The 26,252-nt window shown below is 40.0% G+C and overlaps 1 protein-coding gene and 2 long non-coding RNA genes across 9 annotated transcripts in view; 1 reads left to right on the top strand and 2 right to left on the bottom strand.

The window, feature by feature from the left end:
• Positions 1-13,578, bottom strand: part of LOC121042510 (uncharacterized) — a 51,979-nt gene extending 38,401 nt beyond the window's left edge. The window contains exons 1-2 of one of the 2 annotated variants that reach the window (XR_005796263.1): positions 12,551-13,578; positions 8,261-8,300 (exon numbers count right to left, since the gene is read on the bottom strand). This is a non-coding gene — a long non-coding RNA (uncharacterized LOC121042510). The remainder of the gene's footprint in view (positions 1-8,260; positions 8,301-12,550) is intronic. The other variant, XR_005796262.1, reaches the window with a different exon arrangement.
• Positions 1-26,252, bottom strand: part of TJP1 (tight junction protein 1) — a 377,020-nt gene that overhangs the window by 163,714 nt on the left and 187,054 nt on the right. The window lies entirely within an intron of this gene.
• LOC121042511 (uncharacterized) lies at positions 7,045-11,403 on the top strand. Its single transcript, XR_005796264.1, has 2 exons — positions 7,045-7,417; positions 8,883-11,403. It is a non-coding gene; the product is annotated as an uncharacterized LOC121042511 (long non-coding RNA).

Genomic DNA, 26,252 nt, shown 5'->3' with positions numbered 1-26,252 from the left:
TACCTTCTGACTTGTGTCTTTGCTTTCTTTCTGCCCCTTTTGATTCTGCCAGTCCTATGACTGACTTTTAGCTGGAAGGAGTACAAAAATATCTAAAGCAGTTGAATTCTTTTAAAATGGTTGTTTGAACTAACGCTAAATCGAGCCCTCTGGAGAGTTCTCTAAATTGTAGGATACCAGGCATATACTCTCACCCTGGCCCGAACCCTAACCCTAACCCTGGTCATAAAACCCTTACCCTAACCATACATCTGGGAAGACAAAAAAAAATTATATATATATATACACACACACACACACACACACACACATATATATACGTATATATACACACGTATATATATAATATAAATATAATTTTTCATACATATATTATATATGTATAAAATATTACTCAGCTACAAAAAAAGAATGAAATCTTGCCACTAGCAACCACATGGATGAAGCTACAGAATCGTATGCTAAGTCAGAGAAAGACAAATACTATGTGATTTCACTCATATGTAAAATTGAACAAACAAAACGAATGAGCAAAGGGGGAAAAAAAAGAGAGGCAAACCAAGAAATGGACCCTTAACTTTAGAGAACAAACTGATGATTTCCAGAGGGGAGGTGGGTAGGGAGATGGGTGAAATAGGTAATAAGGATTAAGGAGTGCACTTGTGATGAGCACCAGGTGTGGTATGGAAGTGATGAATCACTCTTTTGTACACCCAAAGCTAATATTACATGTATGGTAACTAACTGGAATTTAAATAAAAACTTAAAAAATAAAAATAAAATACTTGTTTGAAAGAACTGATCTAATTAATGGGGGAAAAAATATGCCCCTACTTAGTTTTAGAACTATTGTTCCTGCTAGAAAGGAACATCTAACAAATATTTCTTCCATGCTAAAATGTGGAGACCTCTGTATACAGCTTGAAGTCCACTAGGAATCTGTCTGCTTCCTTCAATTCTTGTCAAATAAATTTAATTTGGAATCTAATAAAGTAAAAGATTTCTGCCAAGATCTAGGCTTGCCTTGGGACTTAGGGTAATGCTGGGTCCATTTCCTGCAGACTTGGAAAGCTGGTGAGATAGGTTCTTAAGGAAGGGCTTGGTGACAGTTCTGCACAAAATGCTCAGGGAATGCAGGGAATGCAGAATGTTCTGTGTTCTTTTTTATTCTGAGTTGTTTACACTTGCTTATTAAATAACCTATATTTGCTGCTCAATTGGAGAGTAACTTTTGTATCATGACTGAGAAAAAAATTATAAAATAAATATAATCTCATACATTCCTTGCAGTGACTAACTCCCTATCACCCTCCACGCACAAGTTTTTAGGGGTGACATGGTATTTTTTTCCTTTTTAATCCCGAGATCATTTATTCTATTGCTGCCATTTAATGTTGGATCAAATGACAAAGAGAAAGAGGTGTTTTTAGGAAGGGTTTCTTTTTTCATTTCTGGCTTTAATTGTGAAGATGGGGTTTTCTCCTCCACCTTCTCCTCCTTTACCTCTTTCCCTTCCTCCTCCTCCTTCTTTTAAAGAGAAAAAGTCTCTAGCAATAAAAGAACTGCATTTCAATGAATGGTAAGTTTTCATAAATCTTTTAGAATGTGTGGATATATTCTACTCATAACATATTAACAGTTCAAATTTATGAAGGAATAGACAAGTTATACATGGAGCTTGATAGCCTCATGTATTTGGTGATGGCACTGTCACAACCATGCTCCAGCACTATAATGCTACTAACAAAGTAAACACATGTTAAATACGGAAATTCCTAAAAGGTAAAAATTCCTGGGAAAAAGTCTGTAGTCCCAAAGCTGTCCAAGGGCATCCCTTACTAAAACAAGGACAGCCTGTTGACTGTTCTCTCCTTGTAGAGAATTTGAAGGCATGCCTTTTCTACTAAAGTATGTGGCATGTGCTCATTATTTGTCCTTGCCACTGCACTGAACTCACAATAGGAAAAATTAAACATCTTTTGAAAGAAAGTAATTTTACAAATAGATGTCTATAATGTTTTAAATATTCTTTTAAAGTAACACTGGAGAAACCATGGAGATCACCTTCTTTATTAGTTCTCAATAGGTGCTCTTTGGAGCATCTGGGGGTTAGATTTAACCTGCAGGTTCTCAGCCCTACCCCAAGCCTGGCAAATCTCAGGGGACAGAGACTAGCCATCTACATTTTTTTAACATTTTATTTTTAAGTAATCCCTATACCCAACATGGGGGTCAAACTTACAACCCTGAGATCAAGAGTTGCATGCTCTTTCAACTGAGTGCCAGGCGCCCAAAGACATCTACAGTTAATAAGTACCTTATTTCATACTATTATCCACTAAATTGTGAGAACCTCTGTTATCCTATTTCTTCTCTTTTCTTTTTTTTTTAATTTATTTATTTTGAGAGAGAGAGAGAGAGAGAGAGAGAGAGCATGCACACACTCAAGAGAGAGCAGGGGAGGGGCAGAGAGAGAGAGGGTGAGAATCCCAAGCAGGCTTTGCGCTGTGAGCACAGAGTCCAACTTGAGGCTAGATCTCACCAACTGTGAGATCAAGAGCCAAGATCAAGAGTTGGACACTTAACTGACTGAGCCACCCAGGCACCCTGCACTCCCCAATTTTTTTAAGTCTCTTCCCTTTTCAAGCACAGAAACTCAAACCTAGGTTGTCCAAGAGTAGAGTGACAGAGCTAGGTAGAACTTAATCCAATAATCAAAATATCACACTACCGTTCTGTAACGTAACATTTACTAAAAACCAAACTATAGAAAGGCAGAAAAAACACTTGTATTTTCTGCAACTATCTTACAGTAGTATATTAGGTCTTGCTTATTCATTTATTCAACAAATCTTTACAGAAAGCCCACATTACATAAGGCATCGCTGTCATAGCAGTAGGCGCTACAGAAGTGCCCACAGGTAGTTTACAAGTGAGCAGAGGTGAACCATTCACACAGGGGATGCAATTCAAGACAGCCTGTGATAAACACCACAGGAGTGGGTTAACTAAAGAGAACCAAGAGATCTAAGTAGCTAAGCCCTCACTTCTCGTTCAGATGATAAAGAGACTTCATATAGGAAGGCAGATCTGGCCTGGCAGGAAGGAGGGCTGCGCAAGGGACTGACAGCTAAGGGCAGGGGAGGAACTCACCTAACCATTCTCATTCACCACCAAGTTTAGTAAACACTGAAGGGTTCCCTCATACTGGGACTGCAGCCTTGGAAGGTACTGCTTTGTACAAAAGTGCTTAATGTGAACAGTAGGTGACACAAACAAGATCCTCCCTCAGGCATGGTGTCTCCCTCACCTCCAGGGCTGCCAGGCTGGCCACGATGGGACTGTTTTCCTGACTCCTCACTCCTCAGACTCTGCTCCTTTTCAGGCTCTGTTGTTGATGTGGATCCTGCCCCCAAACCCCACAATTTTGATAGGAAACCCAACATGCACAGTGTCTTGTAGGTTATCTTTTAGAGATGGAAGCAAGGCTTCCCTGAGGTTGGTAAGTAAGTGAGCGGCAGCTACCAGGTTTGGATCTAGATATCCTGACTCTTAAGCCACTGTTCTTTCACTACAAAGTTCCCTTTGAGCATCTGGCTGTCAGGGAACTCCCTGAGGTAGTACTAGGAGGGAAATGGAAATCCAAACAAAGGAGCACTTCTGAAAGCTGTGGGGAGGAGCTTCAGCCTGTGAAGCTTTGTCCCTTCTTCCTGCTTCTTTATCAGCAAATGCCCCCAGTGAGGCTGAGGACAGTCAGCACAAGACTGCCTGTGTTTTCAAGCTTTAAAACCAGAACAAAAACCTGATCAACAATCAGCTTTTCTTTTCAGCCTTGGGCCAGTAAATTAAAAAAAGAAGTGGAGGGAGGAAAGCAAAGAACTGACCTAGAATTGTCAACCTTTTATTTTGGCATCTAAGAATATTTGGGGGAAAAGAAAAAAAAGCATCTTATGCTTCTAGAGTACAAAGCCTAGCATACATCTATAGTTTATACAGAGAAGGAAAGCCACTGTTTCAGAAAAAGAGCAATTCTTTAAGCAGAATAAATTCAGATTATGAAAAACATATTTTACCTGTTTTTGTTTTTGTTTTTTTATGGTTTTGCCTGGACTAGTAACAACTGCATCATGTGGCCCATTGTGTAGTACTTAGGAATGACTACAGCTGAGAAATGTAAACTATGTCTCAGAGACTCAAAGAATGCAAAGGAGGTTTGCAAAAGCATTTGTAGTTTTTCAAGACATGACAACATGCAAAAGTTCCAGTGGCCAGGTTCAGATTTAAAAACCCCTCATCGACTGATCCTTCAGTCAGGAGAGCAAGCTGCATGAGATCCCAGGTTAAACCACTGTGTGCTCTAAGTAAATTTAAACAGCAGTGCAGGAAAACCAGGTTGTGTCAAAAGGTGCTGTTTAATAAAGGTTCTGTGGAATGTCTGTAAGACTTCAAGCACATCATGCCGCTATCAACATTCAATACATTTTTACTCATTTAAAATTTTACTGTTTTGTCATTTAAAATGTTTTGTTCTTGCAAAAATTTTCAGGAAATTCAGGGCAATGCTAAAAGACATGAGACAGACACCGCCACTTAAATATTACAAAGGAAGATAATAAAATATTTATTTTTGGATGATGTAGAATCACAGGGGAAACTATCAGATTTAATTTAAAAGTGAGTGAACACAGGATACACAAAATCAAAATACCAGGTGTCATCAGTCCAAAAATATGAAAAAGGAGATGAAAACACAAACTATAAAATAAGTAGTAATAACCATAATGAGAAATGCGTATGACCTATTTAAAGAAAACTGGAAAATTCTGTGAGAAATATGAAAAGTAAGATTTGAGTAAATACACAGGCCATGCCATGTGCTTGACTGGGATGACTAAACATGTTTAAATACCCAGTTTTTCCCAAAATAACTTGTAAATTCAACATAAGTATTCCAAAGTTAATCTGAAAGAACAAACAGGCAAGCATTACAAAGAACACTTGCAGAAGAATCCGGAGGGGAGGTTACGCCTATCAGATACTATATTATTTAAACAGTGTGGCAGTGGTGGAAACACAGACAAGCAGAACAACAAACCAGAGTAGACAACCCAGAAATAAAACCTACATATATTAAAAAAAAAAAATCAAAAAATCAATCAAATAAAATTGGGAAAGGATTAGGCAAACTGGGTAGTAAGTCAGGCAGAAAAAAAGGCCCCCTCATCCAATTCCATATACTGAAATAAACTCCACGTGAAATAAAGACTTTAACAACAAAAAAATTTTTTTTTGCAGTTTATTTACTTATTTTGAGAGAAAGAGTGTATGTGCGTGAGCAGAGAGAACCCCAAGAAGGCTCTGTGCTGTCAGCATAGAGCTCGATGTGGCTCAAACTGTGAAATCATGACTAGAGCTGAAATCAAGGGTTGGACACTCAACCAACTGAGCCACCCAGGCACCCCCAGAAGTATTTTTAATATCCAATAGATTTTTCTACCTTAAAAGAATTTATGTTGGGGTGCCTGGGTGGCTCAGTCAGTTGAGCATCCGACTCTTAATTTTGGCTCAGGTAATGATCCCAGGGACATGGGATCAAGACCCACGTTGGGCTCTGTGCTGAGCATGGACCCTGCTTAAGATTCTTTCTCTCTCTCCCTCTGCCCCTCTCCCCCACTGGCGTGCTCTCTCTCTAAAAAAGAAAAAGAAAAACAAAGAGAAAAAGAAAAAGAAAATACTTGTGGAAAAGAAACACCAAAGAGGAATAAATATTTGTAGTTAATAATGATCATCAAAAAAAAGACTTTCCAATAAACAGAGATATAACATTTGTACTAGATTTGCTAGTAGCTAGTAAACTAGTACAAACTTTTGGGAAGGCAATTTGGCAGTATATGTAACTGGAATCTTAAATATATTCCTACCCATGACCCAGTAACTCCATTTCTGGAATCCAGCCTAAGAAAATAATCACAAATAATAAATACTCTCTGTAAACAGAGATGCTCATGACAGTTAAAAAGAAAGCGGAGACAATCTAGAAACACATTAAAGAGCAGTTAAGTAAACTATGCAATCATTTAACATGATGCTTATGGGGCACCTGGGTGGCTCAGTCAGTTAAGCGTCCAGCTCAGGTCACGATCTCAAGGTTTGTGTGTTTGAGCCCCATATTGGGCTCTGTGGGGACAGCTCATGCTCTGTCTCTGTCTTTCAAAAATGAATAAACATTAAAAAAAAAAAGTTTAAAATGATGCTTAGAAATTACGTGTAATAATGTTTAAATTTTTATAATGTAAAAAAATCAAGATACTAATTGTATACTTAATGAGGAATATAACTTTACTTTAAAATCTAGACTTATTTATAAAATATTAAAATATTTCAGTAAAATACCAAATATACCCATCATTATGTATGTATGTATGATGTATGTATACATACAGATATATTATATATTTTAATAAACATACATATATACACACACACACATCACCTGCTTAATATCTTTACTTTGTTCAAAAAACAGGATGTAGGGGCACCTGGGTGGGTCAGTCGGTTAAGTGTCCAATTCTTGATTTTGGCTGAGGTCATGATCTCATGGTTCATGAGTTTGAGCCCCACATCAGGCTCAACGCTGACAGCACAGAGCCTGCTTAGGATTCTCTCTCCCTATCTCTGCCCTTCCCCTGCTCCCTCTCTAGCTCTCTCCCTCAAAATAAATAAATAAACTTAAAAAAAAAAAACTGGGTGTAAGGCCAAAAGTCACTAACGTAAGCATTACCACTCATTTCAAGAGTAATATAATTAATTTCCAGGGTATTCTAAATTCCCATTTTTTTTCACCAGTCATAAAAGAAACACATTATGAATTAAGCATATATTAAACAGTACTCATATTCAAAACGACAAGCCATTTAAGCTCAAGTAAAACTAATTAGTTTCCTACAATGAGTGAGTAGCACATAACAGTCTGCGTAAGAAGACTTCATTGTTTCTGCTTCCCCCAGCGTACGTCTGAAAACAACATTCTCTGCCTACGTGAGGAATGGCTCTGGCTCAGGGTTCCCAGAGCTCCAATGGCACCTTTGAGCATTGTCAGTCCTGTCATCAGAGTGACACCCTTACAGAAGCACGGGAGGAATGCTGGATGCAATGCGATGTTATTAAAAGGACTATGGACTGGGGCTGAAGGCCCGGCAAGAATAACAGGCAGTGCAGGACCCAAGCAGGCAGCAGACACAGACTGGAGCTCATCAAGTGCTTTAGCTGAAAAATGCCCAGAAAACATGCTCTGCGCAAGGCCAAGGACGCCTGCTCCCCAAGACCAAGAGATGGTCAATCTGTTCCCTTAGTTGAATAACCAGTCCTGGAAAGAAAGTAAGCGGAGAGGCCTCAAAGTAAATCAAACACATAGCATGTATGTACATGTATTATCTTAGTGTGAAGTACAAGATAATGTTTGAGTGATTGTCATTTAAAATATTTCTAATATTTTAATATATTAAATCTAATATATAGTATTTTCTATATTTCTAATATTTTAGGAAACCTGTCATAATGGTCTTGTCATCTATAAGCTGCAAGATGTATCAGAAATGTATTAAGTTTGTAAATACTGTTATGTCTGATATAATCTGATTACTGTACTTAGAAGTTTAATTTATTAGGGGTTATTTTCTGGGATTAAGTTTGCTCCTCAGACATTTTATTTTTTTTATTTTTTATTTGTATTTTTAAATATTTATTTACTCTTTCTTTCATTCTTTTTTCAGTTTTCATTTTTTGGCATGTATTTTATGATTTATCCAATATATTCGTATAGTGGCATATGTAATAATTTATAAATAAATAATTGCATATATTGGTTAGATTGCATCACTTTTGCTTTTCCTGATGGGAGGGTGAGATACATCCATGGCTGAGAGTGACAGGGGCACTAGAGAGAAGTTCCAGAGGGAGGGACAGAATCCACTTGAGGCCACTTTGGGGTCTGGAGGCCTGGAGTCTAAAGGGGAGGCTGAGCTGTGATCCACACTGGTTCAGGAGGACCTGGGGCTGAGGGCAGGGAGGAGCAGGGAGTGGAAAACACCAGAAGTTTTGGACAAGGCAGAAGTGCAGGTTGCAATGATGGATGGATGGGATGTGGGGGAGGGGGGTGCCAACACTGCTGCCTGACACCCTGGTCCACGTGATGAGCTGGGCATGTGGGGCCCCTCCAGGCTGAGCCTGCTCCACAGGGCCAGACACTCCCACCTCTTACCTAATTCTCCTGCACGGCCGCCTCTCAGACATTTTCAATGCTTAAAAACAAAATATACTATACCTGTAAATGTAGTTTGAAATGTTCGGTGGAAACCCAATGAACTAAAATTATTCAACAATCCGTCTTATTTTATACAAAATAATTACATTCGTTAATGGAACAATAAGCTTTGTAAATTGAAAAGGAAAACTGGCTTTTAAAAAGTGTAACTTCCATAAACTGGATATTATTTTTAAACACAAGTAACTACAACAGTTCTTTGTAAGGACGGTAGGCCCTCCTGGATATTACAACTTATCATTTACTCATTCCCCAGGCTCTGGAAGCCACACCTATGGGAGACTTTCCTGTGAATGGCAGGGCAGGCCCCTCCTCAGCCCTCTCCCACTGTGAGGTCACACTTAGTAAATAATTCGTCCCATCCTCCAGAGAAAGCTGATGTCACGGCATTATTAAGGCATAGTCGTCTTATTAAAGATTTCAGGAGGAAATCATATACCATATATGGTATATACCACAGAGGAAAAAAAATACTATCTTCCATTAAATATCTCCTCTTTTCTGCTCACAACTTCCCTTTCTGCCAGCTTCATTAATGTCTCTTTTCTCCTCTCTTCAGATACAGTTCTGACCCTCTGGGGCCCCACCCCACTCAGCAAAACAGAAGTTCCACAGTGGGCCAGACAGTGGCCGTGCAGCCTCACCCATGTTGAGTCTACCACTCTGAGTGAAAATGCCCAACAAAACTGGGTCTACTGAGAGGATCCCGCTGCCAGGGAAATGAGATTTTTCTCATATCATTTAAAATGAAATGATTGTTAGAAGCCATCTGAAGCAAAACGAGAGTTAAGGGGAAACAGACTAAGAAACAGAAGTAGAGCCACTTCACTATTTTGCTTAATTTGTAACACCTTCAGCAAGATCTTCAAACTAGAAAAGCTGGAGATAAAGAAGGGTATTCTTAACAACTTCAAGGCCCAAGTGAATTACTCCCACTGCAATGAAAAGCAATTACATATGTTTCTGTGGAGAGATTGTTGGTGTGGGTTCCTAAGTGGGAAAAAATGGATAGCTGTTAGGTCATAGAAACCAGAGGAATATTTCCCTGGTTTTTAGAAAAGAGCAATGAGTAAGATTCTGAAAATTATAAACTGGTAAATATGGCATCGATCCCTAACAAAATTCTAGGACAGACTGTTGGGCAAATGTTCTGTTGTGAAAGGAATAATATATATATATATATTATGTTCAATACAAAATATGTTGAAAATTATTGGGCCCCTCTTAGTCCTTCACAGAGAACCTGATGTGGTAGCAAATCTCTACACAACTGCTAACAGAGGAAAGAGAATTCTCTTTTACTGCTCCCTCGTCTGCTCCCTCGTCAAAAAAGCAGAATCGTGAGAAAATCAATGCAACAGAAGACTGTAAAAGCTATGAATAAGGACAGATCCTGCCAGGGAAAATGTCTACTTATTCTACAGTAGCACTGCTGAAGCCTATGCTTCAGACTTGGGTCAATGTGTGCCCTGCACAGAGGTGCCAAACTGGGGCAGGGACTGAGAGCATGCTAGCCTCCAACCCAAGCTCTACCTCCACACGGTGTGCTTTGGTGCAAGATCCATGTCATCCTAGGGACAGCATCTATTCCCACAATGCTTTGTGGCCCTATGCACACCTGACGTCAAAAGCCTGCAGTTCAAATCCTACATCCTCTACTCATCAACTTGAAACCATCCCTGGGCTTCAGTCCTCCTATGCACGGGTGTGAGTCAGCATCAAGATTGATGGTGAGGACTAAATGCCAACAGGTATGAGGAGCACTGAACACAGTGTTTGTCTCCATGTTGGGAAAATCCTGGAAGGGATCAAATCAGATCTTTATGGTCCAGATCTCCAATTCAGAGGTTTTGTGACCAGAGTTGAAAATCAGAAATTCTTGGCTCAGATCCTTTTGGCCATCAACTGTTTGTTGCAGTTACAATTTACAACAGTAATGAACTTACTGTTCACTCTGTTCACTCACTTACTCAGTAGTGAACTACTGAGAAAAGAGGATTCTCTGAACAGTATTTTAGTTTTCTGTTCTCCCCATTTTGTAAAGTGGAGTATAAAACAGAAGCTTCTGAAGTAACAGATTTATTATACTTGTTCCCTTGTGAAAGAAAAGTCATAAAGTCATCCTCTGCTCCACTCCCATCAATTTTCCTCTCACTTTTAACAGATTCTATGAAGCAACATTTATGTAACAGGTAGATTTTTTGCAAAAGAGGAAGAGGGGGAAGGAATCCTATCTGATCATGTCTTGAGAAGCAAGTTTTTCACTGGTAGCTTCATTAACATTGTGTCTGGGGCCAGATGAATAGAAATGATGTCACTTGTAGGACACATAATGAAAGACGTACTCTGTCCACACACTCCATGGATGGTTGATTAGAAAAGATTCTAAATTTGTAAACGTATGTACATGAAGGAATGTGAACACAGGGAACAGCTATCCAGAACCCCTTCAAATATTTTTTACAAGCAAAAATTTCTTTAATTTCAATGAATAGTTATATTTAATTATGTCTCATAATGTTTCAGACAATATCTATCCAATAAAAGAAATACAGCATTATTTGTTACATAATGTCAATATCATCTCAAACTGAAAGAATTATTTGCACCCCCAATTCTCTTTAAGTGAGAAAATGATGAATAGATGACATGTTCATTAACTATATGAAAACAAGATATACTTGAATCTTTTGGTTTATTTTGATTAGGTTTCAGCTAGAACAGTTGGTTGAAATGAAGTATGTATAGAAAAAGGAAAGACAAAGACAAGTGTTAGGGTTGGTCTGTGGGACGGAAATGTAAAGCATTACTGGGATGATACTGATTCTATTAAGCCTCTATGAGTTATTTTGTACACTTAATCAGCAGCCCTGAAAACATGAAGCCAATGTCTCATGAGACAGAAAATGACCTAAAGAAAAGAGGCCCAAAAGCCATCTTGTTCCCAACCGTTAAGGAAAAATGGCCCTCTACCAGCATGAGGAAGTGAAGGTCTCTTCTGTTTTTAATTATACATGGACAGAAAAGTTAAAAATGCTTATTTTATGTCTTCTACTTTAATCATTCCTTTTATATTGCAACTTAGTCTTGTTGCCTTCTCTGTTCTCAATTATTAAGACAAGTCAGGGCCCCTGGGTGGCTCAGTTGGTTAAACAACTGACTTTGGCTCAGGTCACGATCTCATGGCTCATGGTTTCGAGCCCTGCATGAGGTTGTGTTGTCAGTGCGGAGCCTACTTAGAATTCTCTCTCTCCTGCTCTCTCTGCCCCTCCCCACGTCACACTTTCTCTCTCTAAAAAAAAAATTAAAAAAAAAAGACAACTCAATGTATTCCCTTCAATCATGATGCTAAGTTACTCTCCAATCTAGCTCCTTACTTCATTTGCTTCCTCACTATCGTCTTTGGGAGCTTTGGTGGCCCTCCTTACCCTGCCAACTGTGAGGGCACCCCCTGGGACAGGCACCAGTGTGCTGGAGGCCACCTGACAGGGACTCAAGGCCCATCTGACCAGAAGTGTAATCATGGTCAACCTGTGAAAACCCTCTGACCTGCACCTTCTTCTTCAGTAAAATGGAAATAATGATGTCTACATCACCACAGGTTTGCTGTGAGGTTTAAAGCCACTGGAAGGCCCATTAAGAGCTTATACATACATATAGCTAAGAGGATCTTCCAAAAGAAAAAACAAAAAACAAAACCAACAAATACTCATCTACTAGCAGGAAGCTGGACTAGCTGATTCGCCGATTAAAAATTTATTTATTAACCTTCTGTTCTGTGCCAGACTCTGTTATAGGTACTAAGGATACAGCAGTTAAACAGGCAAATATTCCTGCTCTTGTGACACTTATATCTTCATAGGGAAAACATGATCAACAAATAAGTAAAAATGTGTATTTAATGGTGGTAGGTGCTGTGAGGAAAAAAAAAAGGGAAAGGAGGAAACTCAGAGGGGATAAGAAATGCAATTTTAACAGTTTCAGACAAAGGTGATGCAAAGTTGTGGGAGAGGAACCATGCAGCTGTCTAGACAAATGGAGCAGCTTGCACCAGTGAGTCAGGACTGTCAGTGTGGCTAGAGCAGTTACCCAGGGGAAGAGAAGGAAATGATGGGAAAAGACAGGTAAGGGGCTTTCTAGGCCATGATAAGGACTTTGGCTTTTCCTCTGAGTGAGATGGGAGCCCTGGCAGAGTTCTGGGCAGAGGAGAGACATAACACAGCTTACCTTTCAACAGGATCCTTCGGGTTCTTTGAAGAAAGTGCTGGGAATAGGCTGTAGGAGGGGTAAGAGTGAAAGCAAGAAGCTACTAAGAAGCTATTGCAACAAACCAGGAAAGAGATGATGACAGTTTAGATTGGGGTGGTAAATGTGGGCGGTAAGAAGCAGTCATATATACTGGATCTGTTCCAAAGGTGTGGCCAAGGTGAGATTTGATGATGAGCGGGATATAAGCAGAGCATGAGAGGAAGTAGTCAAGGATGATCCCAAGGTTTCTCACCTGAGCAAGTAAAAGGATGAGGTTACCATTAACTAAGATAAGAAAGACTGGGGTGGCAGAACAGATATGGGGTAGGAAGAAGATCAAGAGCTTGGTTTTAGACACGTATAATGCTGAAACTCAAGGCAGAGGTCTATATTAGAGATGTGAATTTGAGGGTCAACAGCATTTAGATGGTATCTGGTAAGCCATGAGGTTGGATAAAGTCAATAAGGAAATGAGTACAGATAGAAAAATGAAATCCTAGACCCAAATTAAGATGTTGGAAGACGAAAAAGGAGCCACAGTGGGATAGAAGGAGAGCCAGAGGACTGTAGAGTTTTAGGAATATGTCCCAGAAGGGAGTTTTGTTTGTGCTGATGAAGCTCATGAGGATGGTCAAGCAGGATGATAGAGAACTGAACAACCTGACAAACAGGACTGTGGATTTGGCAACATGAAGATCACTGGTGACTTCCAGGAGAGTGGTTTCAAGGAAGGAGTGGAGGTAAGAGCCTAATTTAAGTGAATTGAAAAGAGAATGTGAAGATTCAGCTGATTCCTCTGCATTCCAGTCTATTCTCTTCTTAACCATACACTGAAATCCAGAGGCTCCCTTAATCTTAATTCTCAGGAAGTACTTCCTCATTTCCAGCTAAACTCCATTTCCTTGTATTTTGTCCTTTATGAACTGGAAGAAAAAAAATCTGTATTTCTCTAACAGGTACAAAAATCTGTTACACTTTATATACTTAAAAATAGTCAATAAGGGGCGCCTGGGTGGCTCAGTCGGTTAAGCGTCCGACTTCGGCTCAGGTCATGATCTCGCAGTCTGTGGGTTTGAGCCCCACATCGGGCTCTGTGCTGACAGCTCAGAGCCTGGAGCCTGTTTCAGATTCTGTGTCTCCCTCTTTCTCTGACCCTCCCCTGTTCATGCTCGCTCGCTCTCTCTCTCTCTCTCTCTCTCTGTCTCAAAAATAAACATTAAATTTTTTTTAAATAGTCAATAAGAAATAATTCCATTATAACAGCATAAAAAAGATACTTAGGAATAAATTTAACAAAGCCAAATGCAAGACTTGTACCCTGAAAACAACAAAACATCACTGAAAGAAATTAAAGAAGACCTAACAAAAGGAAGACATCCCATGTTCAAGGACTGGAAGACCTAATATCGTTAAGTTAGTAACACTCTACAAATGTACAGATTCAACGCAATCCCTATCAAAGTCTCAACTGCCTTTTAAAAAAAGAAATTGGCAAGCTCTTCCTAAATGCATATGGACACACAATGGGCCCAAACTGCCAAAACAATCTTGAGAAAGAATAAGTGGGAGAACTCACACTTCCCAACTTCAAAGTTTCCAAGATTGTGTGGTACTGACATAAATACAGGCATATATATGAACAGAATGGAAGTTAGTGTCCAAAGGTAAACCCTTATATTGACATATTTACAATCAACTGATTTTCAACAAAGGTGTCAGGACAATATAATAGGGAAAATGAAATTCTTTTCAACCACTAGTGCTGGGACAACTGGATACCCACAAGCAAAAGAATGAATTTGGAAACCCATATCTCACACTCCACACAAAAAGTTAACTCCAAATAGACTGCTCACTGCAATGTAAGAGCTTAAACTATAAACCTCTTAGAAGAAAACAAAGGAGTGAATCTTCGTGACCTCAGAGTAGGCAATGGTTTCTCAGATATGACACCAAGAGGACAAGTAACAAAAGAAAGAGCAAATAAACTGAATCTCATAAAACTTATAAAAATTTATGTTTCAAGAGACAGCATCAATAAAGTAAAAGAAAATCTACAGATTGGGAGAAAATATCTACATATAATATATCTAATAAAAGACTTCTATCCAGAACATAGAAATAACTTTTATAGCTCAATAATAAAAAGACAAATAACCCAATTGAAAAACTGACAGAAGATCTGAATATTTCTCTAAAGAAAATACCCAAATGGCCACAAGCACATGAAAGGATGCGCAACAACATTAATCATCTAGGAAATGCAAATCAAAACCACAATGGAAGATCATTTCACAGCCACCAGAATGGTTATAAAATAAAAGACAAGCAATAAGAAGTGTTGGGGAGGAGGTGAAAAAATTGAACCCTCATGCATTGCTTGATGGGAATGTAAAATGGCGCATCTGCTGTGGAAGACAGTTTAGCATTTCCTCAAACACTTAAACACAGAACTGCCATATGACTTGGCAATTCCACTCCTAGATTTATATTCAAGAGAAATGAAAACATATATCCATACACAAGTGTTCACAGCAACATTATTCATAATAGCCAAAAAATGGGACAGCCCAAATGTCTGTCAACTGATAAATAAATAAAATGTGGCATCTCCACAGGATGAAATATAATCAGTCAATAGAAAGGAATGAAGTACTAATACATGCTACAACAGGACTGAACCTTGAAAAATGTATGCTAAATGAAAGAAGCCAATCACAAAAGACCACATATTATACTATTCCATTGTAATGAAACACCCAAACAGGCAAATCTATAGAGACAGAAAGCAGATTAGTGGTTCTCTAGGGCTGGGGTGGGGATTAGGACGGGGAACAGGGAGTGACTGCCAGTGGGTCCAGGGTTTCTTTCTGAGGTGATAAGTTTTAAAATTAGACTGTGGTGATAGCTGCACAACTCTGTTAATATATTAAAAACCACTGAAGGGCGCCTGGGTGGCTCAGTCCGCTAAGCGTCCAACTTCGGCTCAGGTCACGATCTCACGGTTCATGAGTTTGATCCCTGTTATCAGGCTCGCTGCTGTCAGAGCAAAGTCTGCTTCAGATCTTCTGTCCCCCTCTCTCTCTCCCCCTTCCCCACTTATGCTCTCTCTCTCTCTCTCTCTCTCAAAAATAAATAAATCTTTTTAAAAAACCCACTAAAATGTTTACTTTAAATGGGTAAATGTGGGGGCGCCTGGGTGGCTCAGTCGGTTAAGCGTCCGACTTCGGCTCAGGTCACGATCTCGCGGTATGTGAGTTCGAGCCCCGCGTCGGGCTCTGTGCTGACTGCTCAGAGCCTGGAGCCTGTTTCCGATTCTGTGTCTCCCTCTCTCTCTGCCCCTCCCCCGTTCATGCTCTGTCTCTCTCTGTCCCAAAAATAAATAAACGTTGAAAAAAAATTTTTTTTTAAAAATAAAAAATAAAAAATAAAAAAAAAATAAGTATATAAACATTTTTTAAAAGAGATAATAAATGAATTAAAGTGCTCATTTAATCTAGAAACAATGTCAGCAAACTACAACCTGTGAGCAAGAGCTAAGAATTTTTTTTTACTTACTTTTTAAAAGGGTTTAATGAAGAAGGAGGAGAAGCGGGAGCAGGAGGAGGAGACAGACAGAAGAGGAGGAAGAGAAGCAACAGAGACCATACATGGTCCACAAAACCTTAAATAATTGCTATTTGATATTCACAAAAATTTACTGACCCATGATCTCAGAAAAACAAAAGTAAGTTTTATATAACATACTCATTACAAAATATACTATAGACATGTTCATTCTGATCCATATTTATAGTGTGGATTAGCTATGATAAATGGGTGCAGGCGGAAAGAGGAGACTCTGGTTAAAGAGACACCCTCTACCAGTGTGGTCCACTTTTAATTTCTATATTCCAGGGTAATCACCACAGATAATTTGGAAAAACTGGCAACTATATACACAAAATGGTCTAGTCCAGAAGACAAGAGGCTACCATGCAAAACCCTTCAAAATAAAGTCAAAGACAGAATTTGGGGCCTCTTTTTTTTGTTGTTTTTAATAGCCTTTAGTACAAAATGGCCTTTATTACCAATAACCTTCAAGTCTTTAGCCACGTTATTATGTTGCAGGCCCCATCATTTAATGAGGTGGTAAGGTAGGAGAGTCAGATGGGATTCAAATTCTACTTACTGCCTACACCATACGTGGGACAACTTCCGCCTCTGAGGATCAGATAAGTAATGATTATATGTAAGCACACAGCCCAGTGCCTGGTACAGGAGCTCTCAAGTTACATTTGGTTTCAAATCAGCACACCCTACTGAATGTCTACTTTGTGCCTGGCTCTGACTCTGCTAAGTTTAGAGCTACAAATGGGGTAAAATGTGGAATCCACCCTCCAGGAGGAGTTCACAACCTGGTGAGAGAAAGAAATATTCCTCTGTACTTCAAGGCTCAACAGCAGTCACAGGAAAGCACATAAGACATGAAAGTCAGGCAGAAAGGCTGTGACCGACTCTGATGGGAGAAGTCTAAGAGGGCTTCCCGGAGTAGGTGACAGCAGAGTAAGGGGTGGCCTTCACAAGAGAAGAACCTAGGAGAATTACAGCTGGGGGAGAGGTTACAGAGAAGGACAGGATGTTGAAAGAATTTTGCCCCACGTTGAATAATGACCATCGACTACTGAAAACAGAAACAGTGTGTCCTCTGTGAACCACAACACTGAGATGTGGGTCTCTGACGACTGCAGTGCAGTCCTTCTGAATGTTCCTTGACTACAAAGTTGTTATTTGGTTTGACTGCTCTTGCCTTCACAATTATAACCTGTTTCAGTCTATGCTAATCAGCAGTGTAACTGCATTACAGACCTCCAAAGCAAAACACTACAGAAGCCTACAGCTGCCTGATCCCTAATCCATGCCCTTAGGCTTACTCTTTCCTAGATTCCAAGAATCACAGAACCCTCTGGGGCATTCTGATCCTCTGCAGTGAATAGGTATCACTCTGAATAACATTACTAAATTGGTGACACGTTTGCTTACTGGTCAATCATGAGCCAGATCTTCTTATACCATACACAGATTTAGTACCAGCCTATAATTCTGTATTTCTTTTTTTATATATATATATGACATTTATTGTCAAATTGGTTTCCATACAACACCCAGTGCTCATCCCAAAAGATGCCCTCTTCAATGCCCATCACCTACCCTCTCCTCCCTCCCACCCCCCATCAACCCTCAGTTTGTTCTCAGTTTTTAAGAGTCTCAATAATTCTGTATTTCATTTGCTTTTTCTTAGTAAGGGGAAAAATTTTAAAACTACAAAAATTTTTAAATAATATGGGAAAATAAGCCCCTAATTTCTGCATTACCCTAGTTCATGTCAATTCCGAATACCACTTTATTTCCCAAAGTCAGAAGACAAATAGGAAAAAAATCCAGATATTAAATGAAATTATTGACAGTGTCACATTTGTTTCTTTAACTTGAATCATAAAGATCTCTGAAGTTTTATCTTATAAGAAAATTGGAGGGGTGCCTGGGTGGCTCAGTCAGTTAAGCGTCTGACTCTTGATTTCAACCATGATCTCATTGTTGGTGGGATCCAGCCCCTTGTCGCCAGAGCCTGCTTGGGATTCTCTCTCCTTCTCTCTGTGCCCCTGCCACTCCCCACCCAAATAAATAAATAAACATCTTTTAAAAATTGGAAAATGGAAAACAAACAGAAATAGCCCATAAGGAAGTGCAATGTTTAAAACCTTTCCACTGAAAAAATGCAACACCATTTTTTCTGCTTCCTGGTTATTTGAAAGTTACAGATTCCACAGCCAGAGAAAATATAAACTAATAGTGTTATTAGTTTGTTTTTTATTCTAACTGCGTACTCAGGGAGGAAGAAATCTTTACTTAACTAAGGATAAGATGAACTCAGTTAACTATATGGAAAACAATCAAGGGTCAGGCTTAATTTTTAAAAGAAACTTCCTCTCCAGTCATAACACTGATTTAGGTTTATGGGAATAGAGTCCTAGTCCTATTTACAAACACCTTTAAGAAAGGATCAGGAACACAGAAATTAGTCTTTATTAATGTTCATTTTTTTGCCATGAACCAGTTAAGACAGAATTTCTTACTTAATAAACTGCTCGGAGGTACCACTTGCCCTCCCCCCTAAAGGAGTAGTTTGAGTCAAAGGAAACTAGTAAGAACCAGAGATGTAGAAACCAACAATTTAGCAAGTTAACATCTCAGTTGTCATGTGCTATTCGCTTCTGAGGAAAAACAACACAACTGTGAACCTCATTTATGAAAAGTATCTTTTCTAACAGGCCAGGTTTTGACCTAAGTGATTTACAGGCGAGCCCAGCCTCTGTAAAGGCTAGGTTGTTCACAAATACATCTACCAGGCCCCCTTCACACATTTCTCACCCATCTCCCATCTCCATACAGGGGTGAGGCTGAATGAAGCAAAACTTTCTAACTGATCTATGTATCATCTGTTCTATATAAAGCTCGAGATGAATATTTTACAACGGCATAAACCGAGCATGCCATAAATGTAATATTTAGTTTTATTCCAGGATCAAATGTACTTCTAATAGCATGGTAAGTATTTTTATCTAGAAGGATCTCCTTGCCATTTGGTAAAAGAGCAGATAGAGATTAAAGCCTTAGTCACTGAGAAATTAGTAACTGTTCAATATTATGTGTTTAATCTTACCAAGTTTTCAAAAATATTTAAAATGTAAAATCAGAAAATATCCTTTTACAGTCTTCAAGATATTTGTCCTTTCTCCTTCAGAAATCAGAGCTGAACATCTGTGTAAGGCAGCAATCTAACTGGATCCTAGCAATGGGAAATTCTTTCATGGGAACCAAATAAACACATGCTTTTGTAACAGGTAACCTGAAGACAAAATCCCAGGCTTACACAAAACTAGCGGCAGAGTAGGGAAACAGAAGTGCCTGGGGACAGCTCCATTATCAGTTCTTTGACTTCTTACTGCTGGGTGTGAGGCCTAAAATAACTAGAGCAGATTTCAGCAAAGTTGAACTCCTTGGAGGCTTCAGTGCCTGAAGTCTGGATCAGTAGATGTGTTTGGATAAACAGGAGGGAGGGAGGCTGGGGGGAGTGGATGGAAAGGACCAGGAAGAGGCTGCCTATCACACAGGACCTGCAGGCCACGATTAGGGCAGTTAGGGCTTGGGCTTTTGTTCCATTTGTGAGCTGAAGCCATTGAAGGGTGTGAGCAGAGGATTGACAGGGTCTGATTTACATTTGAAAAGGATTGTTCTGGTGGCTGTGTGGCCATCAGACTGGGCGGAGTCAGGCAAGGGTCCTACAGTGATTCTTGTGGGAAACAAGAGTGGCTCAGACCTTGCAGGCAGTGGAGGAGGCAGAGGGGTGACCAGATTTGGTACACAATTAGAGGGAGCATGCCAGGTGCCAGAGGAAGGCAACAGCTCTCACCTCTTTTTGTAAATAAAAATAAATTCCTATGAGATAACTTGAGGAGTTAGGATAAACTATTCAAATGAAAAACAGGTGAGGGCTACCAACAATTTTCAAAACAAGAAACATATACAAATGACCCTATCAAAAGATTTCGACATCACTAGTAATTACAGAAATGAAGACAAAAATAGGATGTCCCCACTCCACTCTGATTAGAAAAAAAATTTTTGAAGATAACTGTAGTGAGTTGAATTGTATCCTCCAAAACTCCTGCCCCACCAGCAACTTCAGAATGTGACCTAATTTGGAAATAGTGTCTTTGCACATATAATTAGTTAAGATGAGGTCATACTGGATTAAAGTGACCCTAAATCCAAAGACCAGCATCCTCATAAGAGGACGGAGCACACAAAGATACACAGGTGGGTTAGAAGGCAATGTGATGACAAAGGCGAGATGACACTTGATGCAGCTAGAAGTCAAGGAACACCAAAGATTGCCAGAAGCCACCAGAAGCTAAGAAGAAACAAGGAAGAACACTCCCCTAGAGTCTTTGGAAGGAACCCAGCCAGCCTGCTGACACCTGATTTCAGACTTCCAGTCTGCATTACTGTGAGAGAATAAATTTGTAGTTTTCAGCCACTGAGGTTATTTGTTACAGCAGCCCTGGGAAACAAATACAGTAACATACGGTGTTATCAATAATGTGGGAAGCAGTCACTCGCATACTCGCATACCTGCATGCCCAAATACCCAGCTGGCAGAAGCCGAAGTTAACATACAAGATTTTAAAAAGATGATTTTAGAAGGCTTACCAGGGGCACCTGGGTGGCTCATGAGTTTGAGCACCGCATCGGGCTCTGTGCTGACAGCTTGGAACCTGGAGCCTGCTTCATAATCTGTGTCTCCCTCTCTTGCCTCTCCCCTGATATACTCTCTCTCTCTCTCTCAAAAATAAACATAAAAAAATCCTGACACGTATATTTTAATAGCTTTATTCATAATTGCCAACACCAGGAAGCAACCAAGATGTCCTTCAACAGGTGAATGGGTAAATAAACTGTGGTACATCCATACACTGGAATATTAGCCTGTGATAAAAAGAAATGAACTGTAAGGCCATATAAAGGCATGGAGGAAACTTAAATGTGTATTACTAAGTGAAAGAAGCCAGTATTGTAAAGGCTACATGCTGTACAATTCCAAGTATATGACGTCTGGAAAAAGCAAAACTATATAGACAGTAATAACTATAAAGACAGTTGCCAGGGTTCATGGGGATGTGGGAAAGGATTAACAGCTAGAGCACAGGGCATTTTAGAATGGTCAACCATTCTGCTTGGTACTGTAACAGCCGATACATGTCATTATACATTTGTCCAAACCCACAGAATGCACAGCTCCAAGGGAACCCTAATATAAACTATGGACTCTGGGTGATAATGTGTCGCTGTAGATTTGTCTGTTGTAGCAAACACACTGCCCAGGTACAGGTGGTGATAGTCAGGGAGGCTATGAGTGTAAAAGGACTGTGGGTCTCTGGAACAGGTCTCTGGACCAGAGTCCATGGGAACCCCCTGTACTTTCTGCTCAACTTTGCTGTGAACCTAAAAACTGCTCTAAAAAATAAAGTCTATTAATTTAAAAAGAATTCAAAAGAAAAAAACGATCTCCAAAAAAATCCAACATTAAGAGTACTCAAGAGATGTAATATATTATTAACGGGTAAAGGCAAAGAATAAAAAATGACCTATCGTGTGATTCTAATTTTGTTTTTAAATATTATATAGCAACATACAGGATATTCATGTATTATTAGACATACCACCGAAAACACTAAAATATTAATAATTGTTATCTCTGAGTGGGGGGAACTATACACAATTTTTATGTTTCTCTTTGTGATTTCTTATATTCAAGATTTCTACAATAAACTAGTGGGTTGTTTCATAATCAGGAATAAAGAGTTAATGTCATTTAAAAGTAATAACAAGGGGCACCTGGGTGGCTCAGTCGGTTGGGCGTCCGACTTCGGCTCAGGTCATGATCTCACAGTCCGTGAGTTCGAGCCCCGCATCGGGCTCTGTGCTGACAGCTGAGAGCCTGGAGCCTGCTTCAGATTCTGCGTCTCCCTCTCTCTCTGACCCTCCCCCGTTCATGCTCTGTCTCTCTCTGTCTCAAAAATAAACATTAAAAAAATAAATAAATAAAAAATAAAAGTAATAACAAATGCAGGGGTCTGAAAAACCAAAGAACATTAATGTGAGACAAAAAAATAACAAACTGCGTTAATGAACCTCTCGATGCCACCTGTTTTGTTGTTTGCATTTATCCATCACACTCCTGTTCATGGCCTTTGTAACTTCTCCATTCCTCCCAATATCCCCACAGGTTCCTTCTACTTCCTTTTCTTTTACTAAGCAACTTGCCTACCTATTCAGGGATGCTGAAATTCATTTCACATGAACCACCTCTAATTCCCTTGCTTGTGTAATAAAGTTTCCTGGAATTTTCACCCATCACATCACATCACCCATTTGTTCCTCTTGTCATTTACTGATCTTAAAAAAAAAAAATCCCTAGAACAAAAGTTCTCTTGAAAATTAAAAATATGGGAGAACAGGGGGAAAATGGCAATTTGGAAGATAAAATTGAGAAATTTTCTCATATAGCAAGAAAAAATAAAAGGACAAAGAGGTGGGAAATAGAAGATTAAAAAGAAAAGGGAATTAAAAGATCAGTCCAAGGGGCCCAACAAGAGAGAAAGAAAATACCACTAAACAATTTCCCCAAATTTGGAAGGCATGATCTAGTTCCAAGTGCCCATCAGCATTAAAAAAAAGACAGACGTCATAGCATCAGGACACCTGGGATAAAGAGAGTTTCCTGAATTTTTCCAAAGAGAAGGGAGGAACAGGAACATATAAAGGATAGGAGATCAGAATGCCACTGGATTCAGTGACAATACTGGAAACCAGGATAGGAAGTGTTGCCTGCAAAATGAGGAGGAACTAATGTTCCATCTAGAATACTATACTCAATGAAACTATCTAGTGGGCAGGTGACATATAGATGGTCTCAGACATTGTTTACTCCCTTGCACCATAGCAGCCACTGTTAATGGCCAACCCAACAGCCATCCCCTTTCTTCCTTGCTGAAAAACCCCAATTTTATTCATTTATTAAGTGGTCATCTGTTTTTTTCTCTTTTACTTTAGAGAGAGGGAGTGTGATATGATGGGGAAAAAGGGGCAGAGAGAGAGAGAATCTTAAGCAGCCTCCAAACTCAGCACTGAGCCCAATGTGGGGCTCAGTCCCATAACAGTGGGATCACGACCTGAGCCGAAATCCAGAGTCGGACGTTCAACCGACAGACACCCAGGTGCCCCAAGTGATCATCTGTCACCTGTTCTGAAGGAGGTGGGGCATAAGCCCCAAAAGGCTGAATCCTTATTAGAATTCAGTTACAGTAATTCCATTCCCTTCGCCATGGCCTGAGATGTGATATGGGGCGGCTAGGAAGGAGGCTTTAAAGAAACGATTCAGATGAGGCTCACTAGAGAAAATGGCTCATTTTTCATTTCCAGACAACTGCTGTCTGCATACGACACCTGCAGCAAGGCACCCACGCCACAGCTAGCCCACAAGGCCAAATCCTCACATGGCGGGTGACTCAAAGAGTTGGAAGTTTAAAAGGATCTGAGTTTGAAAACACCATTAACCTACTCCGTACCGTCCTAATTCCAGACTTACCTGATATAAGAAATGTCCTTTCTGTTTAAGTCACTCTTAGTTGGCTATCACCTGTAGCTACAAGCATCATGAACAGATATATACCCTTCCTCAGACATTTAATGGAGGAGGCCTCCCTGGAGCCAAGAAATGGGAGAGGTGAAGGCAATACCGAGGATGACCATAAAAGGACAAGCAAGGGACACAGCTGGGCAAAGACCTGCAAACGAGAGCTGGGGCATGCGGCTCCAAGGCGGCCTCCAGGAAAAAGAGACACCAGCTTTGTGATGACGTGAAAAATCACATTAAGAAGCATTCTGTAGTCTTCTCCTGAAAATGATATTACACTATATGTTAACTAATTCAAATTTAAATAAAATCTGGAAGAAAATAAATAAATAAATACATTTAATTTTTTAATGTTTATTTATTTTTGAGAGAGAGAGCGAGGGCGAGAGCAGAGGAGGGGCAGAGAGAGGAGGAGACACAGAATCTGAAGCAGGCTCCAGGCTCTGAGCTGTCAGCACAGAGCCCAATGCGGGGCCCAAACCCACGAACCTTGAGATCATGACCTGAGCCGAAGCTGGACACTTAACCAACTGAGCCACCCAGGTGCCCCCCGCCCCCCCGCCAAATTTTTAAAATAAAAAAAAATTTTAAAGGAAGTATTCTGTAGTTCTCTCAGTTTAAGAAGACATTAATAATAGCTGCAAAGAAAATTAAGCAAATTACAAAATGAGGCAGTTTTTAAGTCCAAGAGAAATGAAAATTTGTACAAGAAAGAAAGAGTGGTCATAGAATACTACTTGGCCCAGCAGTGAACAATATTCATATAGTTACAATATACGAACTCAGCATTTGGGGTGGAAGGGAAGTAGAAGGGAGGGAGAGCACAGGGTGAAGAGGCTACTTCCCCATCTTTCAGACAGTCAATGGATAATAAATATCTAAGGCAGAGGAATCAAGAGAAATCAGAATAAGCATATTATTTAGCAATATGGAAACAAATTCCAAAGAAAAAATTAAAAGTGTTTTTTTTAAGTTTATTATTTATAATCTCCACACCCAAAGTGGGGCTTGAACTCAAGACCCCAAAATCAAGAATTGCATGCTCTCCCTATGGAGCCAGTCAGGCACCCTGAAAAAGTTAAAAGTTGAAGGTATTTAAATCCTGTAATACTATCTTAGCAAACTATATGAATACATTACTGTAGTGTAATAAAGAATTTGTCCTGTCTTTGAGATTTCCAGCACCGTGCTTCTAAAACACTTGGACTTTCTGGAATCATAGGAGTGTCTTTGTTATGTTAATGAGGGGACTCGTCGTGGTCCCCTACAGAGTTTCAGGACAGGGGCTGGCCACCAGGAAGACTGACCTTGTGATGAGAAGGTTGGGAATTTCAGCCACTCCATCTCCAGGGGAGGGATGCTGGAGGTTGAGTTCAGTCACATGGCCTATGACTTCATCAATCTCACCTGTGTGATGAAGCCCTGATACAAACTTTGGACACTGAAGCTCAGTGCAGCTGGTGAACACATGACTGTGCCACGATGGCCACACACCCTGATGCAACAGGAGAGGGCAAAGAAGCTCGGTGTTCCTTCCCAGACCTCAATGTGGGGTCGCCCTATAGGTCTCTTCATTCGGCGGTCCTCCTGATTTGCATCTTTTATAATAAAACTTGAATCGTAAGTACAGTGCTTTCCTGAGTTCTGTGTGTTGCTCTAGCAAGCTATGAAACCCTAGGGGGCCATGAGAACCCTCATATTTATAGCCAGTTGGTCAGGAGTGCAGGTGGCCTGGGACCTCCAAAGTGTAGCTGGCATCTGAGGAAAGGACCAGTTATGTTGGGAGCCAGGTACTCTAACTTTGTGGGGTCTGCACCAATTCTGGGTGGTCAGTGCCAAAGTGGCATTGCAGTATACCCCATCGGATTTGGTAGAGAATAATTACTTGGCTAACTTAATTTTTTTTAAAGGAGAAAGGAGTAAATCTCATCATCTTAATCATCCTTGGGGTGTCTGAAGGCCCACCCCAAGGTGGTGCTGCAGATGGCCAGAGAGGACTTAGCATGGAGCTGTCCCTGGGATGTAGGCATGGGGAACCTTAATTCTGCCTGAGGATGAAGAAAGGGAGGTTTCTTGGGACTTGTCTATTAAAATGTTATCCCAGAGTAGGAAGATTTCCATCAGGGAAGACTGTGAACTTGGACATTTAATTCCACATTCTTCAAAACAAGTATCTAATAGCTTCCTTATGGTTGGAGCTGGTCAAAGGTAAAGTGAGCAAAGCGAAGTTTATTCTTAGCATCCTTTGTTCTCAAGTTTTCCTCTCTCTACCCTGCAGGCACCTCAGCACCCATATGAGCCAAACCCACTGAGCTGGCCCTCTCCAGGCCCCTCTTTCCTCTACTCCAGACTCTCCCTTCCTCTGATATCTGCTCACCTCTAAACCTCAGAGACCTGGTTTCAGCTATCTGGTACCAGAAAAGTGATTCACTAATTCCCAAA

This window comes from Herpailurus yagouaroundi, unplaced genomic scaffold (assembly GCF_014898765.1).
Source record: "Herpailurus yagouaroundi ecotype Mexico unplaced genomic scaffold, PumYag 185, whole genome shotgun sequence".
NCBI lineage: Eukaryota > Metazoa > Chordata > Mammalia > Carnivora > Felidae > Herpailurus > Herpailurus yagouaroundi.
The sequence above is the reverse complement of the archived record's forward strand: the minus strand, read 5'-3'. Positions and strand labels throughout refer to the sequence as shown.